Source organism: Grampus griseus (assembly GCF_964374135.1).
Source record: "Grampus griseus genome assembly, chromosome: 7".
NCBI classification, from domain to species: Eukaryota; Metazoa; Chordata; class Mammalia; order Artiodactyla; family Delphinidae; genus Grampus; species Grampus griseus.
This window is the reverse complement of record NC_139001.1, coordinates 77,287,685-77,296,671: the sequence shown is the minus strand read 5'-3', so window position 1 is coordinate 77,296,671 and position 8,987 is coordinate 77,287,685. Positions and strand designations below refer to the sequence as shown.

The 8,987-nt window shown below is 40.3% G+C and overlaps 1 pseudogene across 1 annotated transcript; it reads right to left on the bottom strand.

Moving 5' to 3' along the window:
* Positions 1–362: 362 nt before the first annotated feature.
* On the bottom strand, positions 363–1,153 carry LOC309825461 (polycomb group RING finger protein 5-like; annotated as a pseudogene). The gene has a single exon. The product of its transcript is annotated as a polycomb group RING finger protein 5-like (transcript).
* Between the last annotated feature and the right edge of the window lie 7,834 nt (positions 1,154–8,987).

Genomic DNA, 8,987 nt, shown 5'->3' with positions numbered 1-8,987 from the left:
ACACCACAAAGATTGAGCCATATTACTAGTGTAATCAAACATTAGAGCAGTCTTGGAACAGGCAAGCAAAATATTCAGAAGGCTGAATCGTGGCTGCACACCTAACTGATTTCAACCATAACTTGTACACTGTGAGACAGCACAGATACCTTATGCAGATGGTTCAGTAGCAGAATGGCACTTGGTTTGCTCTTAATAGAAACAACATAAATGCAACTGACAATCTAGAGACAGACAACGGCCTTATTCACATGCTGAAAATCTGGTTGTGTCCCTCCAGTCCACACTCCATTCACTGTGCAGTCTGTTGATGAGTAAACACATAGTGCAGGATTCATTCAGTGGGATCTAGGCCTCGTGGTCTAACCAAAATCAATTCTTGGTCGATACTGCAATACCATGGGGTATGGGGGTATGACTGATACGAAGGGCTATCCTGAGAGCAGACTTGTGAAGCTGAGCAGTTCAGACACCGAAAGTTTTTGCCTCTTGGTCTCCATCTTGTCATGTAGATGAACTCCATAGTATGGTCCTTCCCCATAATTTCACCATTGCACAGCACATTCAACTCATAAAAACTTGGAAGTTTTAGTTTTAAACTTAGAAATTTTTTAATAGTTCCCATAGTTATATGTGTAGAACACCAAATGAATTTCTTCATTAAACCCTTTACTACATTGTCCCCTGATTGTCCATTATTTCATAAACAATCTAGACATATAGCAATCTATGGGTCTCTTCTGTGATAGTCTTTATCATCTTGATTTTCATCACCTTCATCTACTTTAGGCTTGTCAACTTTTGAAGTATCATCTTGTCCATTTTCTTGAGGCTTGTTTTTCTTCCAAAATTCAGACTCCCACTCAAGTTCTTATTCTCGTAGTCCAGGGACAAACTTAAATATAATTTCCTCTAATGTGTTATCCAACTTCACCGTTTCTAACGGGTTTGTCTCATGAACCTGTTTGCCACACCTTGGACATATCATTGCTGTCTTCAAAGTGCTGGACAATACAAGTCTTACAGAAGGTATGGAGGCATTCTGTCACTGTAGCTGGCTTGATCAGATACAGATATAGCAGGTAAAGATTGAAATGTAAGGATTGATGTAAGGATTGAAATGTTTCACCAGGTGTTTCCTCTGGGTAGCCATTCGTGGTTAGCTAGGACTGGCTCTAGTAGTTCAGGCAAGCAGGGGTATGAAAGTATGATCCCAGTAGCTGGTGTGGAGTTCCCAACTGGATGTCCTGAGGCATGAGAACTAAAATCCAGACTTCTCATGAGATCGCTGGTCATCACTCCTTTTGGTGATTCTGCTTTCCCATATAGTTCTGGAGGCTGGAAGTCTGAAATCAGGAAGGCACCATGGTTGGGTGCTGGCGAGAGCCTTCTTCTGGTTTGCAGGTGGCCGACCATGGTTGTATCCTCACACATGTGAAGAGCAGAGTATAGGAAGCAAGCTGTCTCATGATTCTTTGGCTGCACTGCAAGATGTGTGGGATCTTGGTTCCTTGACCAGGGACCGCTGGACCACCTCCAAACTCTTTTTTTTTTCTTTGCGGTACGCGGGCCTCTCACTGTTGTGGCCTCTCCCATTGCGGAGCACGGGCTCCAGACGCGCAGTCTCAGTGGCCATGGCTCACGGGCCCAGCCGCTTCGCGGCATGTGGGATCTTCCCGGACCGGGGCACGAACCCGTGTCCCCTGCATCGGCAGGCGGGCTCTCAACCACTGCACCACCAGGGAAGCCCCAAACTCTTTTTTAATCTGAATACTCTCACTCCCTGCTCTTGTTGCTCCCTGAGGCCTTCACTCATGCACTCTCCCCCAAACTCAGGAGATTAGCATAAATTCTTCAAAGCTCTATAAAAGACAGGAGTGTAGTTGTCTTCTAGCAGCTTCTTGTAAGCTACAAAAATCTATTCTTTTGGTGAACCCACTGGACATAATTTTAGTCCTCTTTTACTTGTCCTTTCAGCATTTGACATGGTGGTCACTCCTCCTTGAAGTCTTTTCTCCTGATCCCTGTGATGCCCACATCTGGCTTTCCTCCCATCCTTCAGGCCAGTCTTTCTCAGTCTCTTGGAAATCTTCTCTTTTAACCTTTAAAGACTGGTCTCCCATTCTTACTTTCCTCCCTCCTCTGCACACTTTCTCTGGGTGATCTCATAAGCCCTAATGCTTTAACCATTATTTGCATGAGGATGGTTCCCACATCTTTATCTCCAGAACTTCCTGAGCTCCAGTCTTACCATCCACGCAAGCAACTTGTCCATCTGGGTGTCTCATGAGCACATACAGCTCAGCATTTCTCAAACAGAAATAATTATTTTCCCTCTTAAGCCTGCTGTTTCTTTTATATTGCCTTCCTTTTTGAATAGATTTCCAAGCTGCATATCTGCTTGTCATCTGATTCCTCCTCTGACAGCCCTACCAATTACCAAGTCCTGGAAATTTTTTTTTTAATAAATTTTTTAAAATTTTTGGCTGCATTGGGTCTTCTTTGCTGTGTGTGGGCTTTTCGCTAGTTGTGGCGAGCGGGGGATACTCTTCGTTGTGGCGTGCAGGCTTCTCATCACAGTGGCTTCTCTATGTTGCGGAGCACGGGCTCTAGGTGTGCGGACTTTCAGTAGTTGTGGTGGGCGGTCTCAGTAGTTGTGGCTCATGGGCTTAGTTGCTTCACAGCATGTGGGAACTTCCCTGACCAGGGCTCGAACCCATGTCCCCTGCATTGGCATGTCCATGTCCCCTTTTAACCACTGCATTACCAGGGAAGTCCCAAGTCCTAGAAATTTTGAATTACTTTGGGAAATCACTTTCAAAACCACTTATGTCTCACTTTTGTAACTTCCACTTGCCCACTTGTCTGTATTCCTGACCATCTCATAATTGGCCTTCCTTCTATCAGTCTAGCTCTCCTTCCAGATAACTAGTCCTCATGATGCAGTCTGAGAGGTCATCCCAGTATGCAAATTGAACCATGTTATTTTCCTGCTTGAACTCTTCATTGGTTTCCTGCTGCTCTTAGAATTAAGTGTGAATTTCATCAGCGGCCAGCAAGACCCTTCATGATCCTATCCCTTCTTACCTCTCCAGCACATCACAGTGTGTTCCTTTTCACCCTGTGCTCTGTTCATAGTGACCTTGAAGTGTTTGCATAAGCTCTTTCCTCAGCTTGGAACACATTTCCCTCAGTTTGGCCACCTGGCCAACCCCTGCCCATTCCACTTTTTTTTTTTTGGTGAGACAGACCTGTGCTTAGATGTTGCTTGCTCTCCATGCCTTCTGTGACTTCTGAGGTGCCTTCTCTAGTCCCTCAAACCAGGGTTAGGTGCCTCTTCTTTACTCTCACAGCACCTGTAACTAGTCCTATTCAGCATCTATTCTTCTAGGTTGCAATTGCCAAAGGTTGCATATCTTTCCCATAGACTAAACTCTGGGAAGGCAGGGTTGGTCTTTCCTGCTCTTATAGCCCTACTGCTTGCACAGTGCCTAGTAGAAGCTTTATACATATTTAATAACTGAAAAAAAAAAAAGATCAGAAAGAGGAAGCTAGGAATATGGGCTCTGGAGTGAAAAAAAAGAAAAAAACCCTTGGGTTTAAATCCCACCTTTGCTCCTAATAGTTATATGACCACTGCTACTTGCTATATGACTTATGTTGACCTCCTGAAGCCTCAGTTTTGTCATATGTAATATGGGAATAATAGTAAAACCAAATTTACAGAGTTGTTTTCAGACTTCTGTGAGATAAAGCATGCAGATCAATTAGCCCCGTGACTGGAACATGGTCATTGCTCAATAAATGTCGCTATTAGTAGTACCGTCCTTGCAAGGCACACAAAGTCTAAAACCAGACTGCCAGGATTCAAATCCTGGCTTTAAAAGCATAAACAGACTCACAGATACAGAGAACAAGCTAGTGGTTGCCAGAGGGGAGGGGGTGGGTGGGATGGGCGAAATAGGTGAAGGGGTTAAGAGATACAGATGACCAGTTATAAAATAAAAAAGTCACATGGGTGTAATGTACAGCACAGGGAATATAGTCCATAATTTTGTAATAGCTTTGTATGGTGCGTAATCTATAAAAATATCGAATCACTATGTTGTACACCTGAAACTAATATAATATTGTAGTTCAACTATATTTCAATTAAAAAAAAACCCTGGTTTTACATCCTACCAGGCATGGGACCTTGGGCAAGTCGTTAACCTCTCTGTGCCTCAGTGTCCACATCTTTAAAATGGAAAATTAACAGCATATGCCTTAAGGTATTATTGTGAGGGTGAAATGAGCGACTGTGACAAAGATTCTCTCCTTGACCAAACTTTATAGTCATGCTCTTTTGAGCCCTCTGCTCAACTAAACCTGACCCTTCGGACTTCTGTCTCCATCCTTGTAAAGTCTAGTTTTAGCAAGAATCCTGTCAAGTCAGTTTAGCCAGAATACTCCACTCTTGATATCTGATCATTCTTGACATGTGATCAAATTCCTCATCACCCACCATCTCCCTGGTGATGTCTGATCACCCTTACCTGCCTTCAGCAAGAATCCTGTTAGGTTGGTGTAGCAAGAATTATGCTACCCTCTGAGATAGTTTTTCATCCACAGACCCCTCTACTCTTCTCCTAGGCTATAAATTCCAGTTTTTAACTTGTTGCATTCAGAATTGAGCCCAGTTCTATATTGAGATATTTTTTCTCCTATTGCAGTAGTCCTGAATAACAATCTGTTTTTATTGTTTAAACTACTGTCAGGGTCTGGTTTTTCTCTGACACCTGGCATACTATGTCAGGCTATGGGAACATTTGCTATTATTATTGCCTGTATAAAAAGGAAACTGCCCTTGCCTAAAGGAAATAATAAAGTTTAATTTTTGTTCTTAGCCTCTTTCTGGAAGGGTAAGAAATATAACAGGAGCTGACAGTATTGTTCCAAATGAAAAGTAAAACACTGTCAATCTTTTAGACATTGGGCCCATTCAGTGCTTAGCAGCAGATGATCATAAAAACCTAGATGTTTTTCACAAATCAGATTATATAGGGATTTGTGACCAAACCTTCACTTTCTCAGGGATTTTCTGGTATTATGCAGTGAAAAATGCTGTGTTTTGCAAAGCTCAAAACTCATGGTATCACATGGGTAAAAATTATTTACAGGTAAGTTCAGTTGCTGTGGAATCATTTTAAATATTTTATATGATCAAAGAAGATGCTGGTAGGTTGCTTTAGTATGTGATTTTTCAAATGTATAATAATGCTTTCTTTTTCTGAATTTCCACCATCCCTAGTCTTTCACTTCATGAAGAAGCATATACAACTCAGTTCTAGTCTTTTGTATTAACTCTCAGATAAACACAATTTTCATGTCGGTTTTGGAAGTTTTTAAGAAATGTGTTTCTTATGAGAGCCTAAGAGCTGGGGGTAATTAATACACAAATGAACAAATAGTAGAAGGGAGTGATATATCAATGTCAGAATTCTGTAAGTAGCAAATAACTTTTCTACAATTAGAAGCAGCATGCTTTATGATTTTAGTCACTGAATAAATAAACAGGGAGCCTGTGAAACACTGAGTCTTGTAGGTGAGAATGAGTGTGGGAACCAAGGAGGTAGAAGTCTGTAAGAAGCCCCAAGCTCTAACATACTAGTTTAAAGAAAAAAAATCCCTAGGAGAAGGAATTGTCATGAAAAGAGGTTAAACTTGAATAAATATGGTGACTCTATTTTTATCTCCTTGCATTAATTGAAAGCTGTTTTTTTGTCTGATAACATTTCCTTTCCAGTAGAAAATACTTACTAGGAGACAGTTTTCCACAGTCTCTTGCGTTTCTGCATATCCTGTGAGTAGAGGCACTGGCTGCCTTTGTCTAGACTATCTTTTCAAGGATATTTGTATAGCAAACAGCCTTGGAAGATAAGATAGTGTCTCCCTTCAGAACAAAGGGCAGGCTCATCACAAAAGGTTTGGGTTCCCAAAGCTCAGGGTTCCTCTTCTGCATTTCCAACCTGCTGAGTGTGCAGGTGTTTCCCTTGTCATCCCCATGAGGGAATTGCATGTCCTGAAATGACACAAGAAAATGATAATACTCTGGCTACTACTATTGCTATAAAACTATCTATATATCTTTAGATATCTGTATCTATATATATCTATATGTATAGATATAAAGGAATCTTGTTTCTTCTGCCAGTACCCATGAAGCTGTGTGTGGCAGCTAATTTGCTGCTTGCAAGTAGGGTTAAATCTCAGAACCCTTCAAAATTCTTGACAATACTTTTCTTATGTTCTATTTCCAGAAAGACAATTTATATATTCTTTGCTCTCCCATAATAATTTCTTGTTTTGAGTTTCCTTTACATGATTTTTTTCTCATTCCTTGTCTCAGCCACCTATAAACAACATATAGAGATTTTCCTACCATTCTTAATGATTTACTGCATCACTGTCTCTTTCTATTACCAGTCCTGAAGCACCTCCCTTGGGAACATCTTTATACTCCCTTTCCAGATTCTCAGATGCCTCAGTTCCAGTGGCCTCCATTAAAAAAAATTACTTAATTACCTGGTTTGAACTTAGTCAAACTAAGGCAGACTTAGTCAAACATCAGTCAAAACTCCATTGCCTGCAAGATTTCAAAGTTTGAAATTTCCTCTTCTCACCACGACCTCGTCTTTTTCCTCTTCTACTCCATCATTCATCCTTAACTAGCTCCTGGCCTCATCTTTTCTTTTAGTCCTTTGATATACTTCTCTCAATTCTCGCTTTACTTAATTTTGATTATAATTGAGTGCTAAATACTCTGTTGTACAAACACTCTTTTCTCACAACAAATTAGGAGGATAGGCACTATTACTATCTTGATTCCTCAGACTAAAAATTTGAGACTTAAGGGTGAAATAAAATTCCCAACACTACAGAGGTAGCAAGTTACAGAACAAGGGCTTCATTTAAAGCCTGATAAACTCTAGATCTATATCTGATTTCTGGCTTTACCACCTATTTTGTAATGATAAACTTTTTAAGTCCTATAGGCTACTCCGTAGAGTATTAGACTATTGTATATTGCAAAATAAAGTTAAAAATCTGGATAAATGTACCTATAAAATCCCTGCTACTTTCAGATTCATTCTACCATTCAGCAACTTTTTTTTTTTTTTTTTGCGGTACGCGGGCCTCTCACTGTTGTGGCCTCTCCCGTTGCAGAGCACAGGCTCTGGACGCGCAGGCTCAGCGGCCATGGCTCACAGGCCCAGCCGCCCCACGGCACGTGGGATCTTCCCGGACCGGGGCACGAACCCGCATCCCCTGCATCGGCAGGCAGACTCTCAACCACTGCGCCGCCAGGGAAGCCCCCATTCAGCAAATTTTTGATCACAGGTTGTTGTTGACTTTTTATCATATTTCTCACAATGATTGTTTAAAGTCTTCTCCAAATTCCCCAAGCCTCCAATTCTATACTAGTCTCTCTGGTTTGAAGTCATCAGTAGAAGCTCTCAGTTCATTCCACTGAGGTTCATTCTCTTTCTCTTTCTTACTTCTTTCTCTCAGGATGCAATATCTTCCAAGCCTAGACCTTCCATCTGTGGTACATTAAAAAATTACTCTTACTTCTATAACTGCCAGGGCTTTATTTGCATTTTACTTTCTTGTATTTGGATTTCACTCCTTTCACTCACTGAAAAATGTGGGTCTCAGAAATACTGGTCACAAAAATCAGTATTTTATAAACACTCAATTTAATCCCCTTCTGTTAGTTATCATTTTCACTACTTCTCTATAGCTTTTGATACTCCTTGTTTCCAAGTAAAAGCAAATGGCCAGGACTCCAAGCAAGGTCTCTGAATTTGGAACCAGCTTTGAACTTGGACTCTTCAACTAAACTAGCTATGAAATCTTAAATTTTAACCTCTCTGAGCCTTAGTTTCCACATCTCCAAATGAGAACTTTTATATATACCTTCAGGTTTCTTAGGAAGATAAAGTGAAATTATAAAGTTCTGAGCATGTTTCTGATGAAAAAGGAATCTTCAGTAAATGACAGCTATCTCTGTTATGTCATTAACACAGTGTCTGAGACATAGTAATTTGTTTCTGTTTTCCTCCCCCAACTTCTCTTATTTTATGTGATGTTTCATATTATTTGTTTTCCATTTACTTTTTGGACAGATATTTTCTTCTTTCGTTGGTCTTGTCTTCTTCTAACTCTGTTTCCAAACTTAATCCTTAGACCACTTATTTTATCTTTTTATAGTTGTGTCTTTGTCCAGTTGTATCCTCTCCTGCATTTTCTACTATCATATTTATGCCAGGGTTATCACGATCTATGTCTCTAGTGCCACGTATTTTAACTCAAAGATTATAAAATTACAGAATACTTGAGCACATGATCATTATAAAAATTCAAATAACATAAATATATAAAGAGTAAAACATGAAATTTCCTCTCCCCACCAACATCTAGTCTTACAACATCTGCTATGTCTCTTGGGTTTAGAGGGTGGGACGTGTTATTATGCAGATTTTTCCGTGCATTTGTATCCAACCAATAAGCAACAACATACAGGATTTGATTTTTTAACATAATGTAATCCTAAATTCTTAATCTGCATTTCCATTTTCCTGTTATAAACTTTCACCCGGGTATCCCAGTGGAAAATTGACGTGCAAGCTGTACAAAACTACACTCATGTCCCTTCCTGAACAGCATCTACTCCTGACTTCTCTGTCTGCCTGGTCCTTGTGGATAAACTTAGTCACTTTGCCATCTCCCTCTCCTTTATCCCCCACACATCAAACCGTTTGCCAAGTTGTATAAATTCCAACTCTACGGTGTCTCTTTTGTCCTTTTTCTTAAATTCTCTGAGATATTTTGGATCACACTGATAGTGTGATTCAGACTACCAATTTGTATAAGAATTGCTTTGTATTTCAGTTTTGTAGGGAAGGTTTTTCTCCCTTCCTAGACCAGTGCCAAGTTTTAGACTC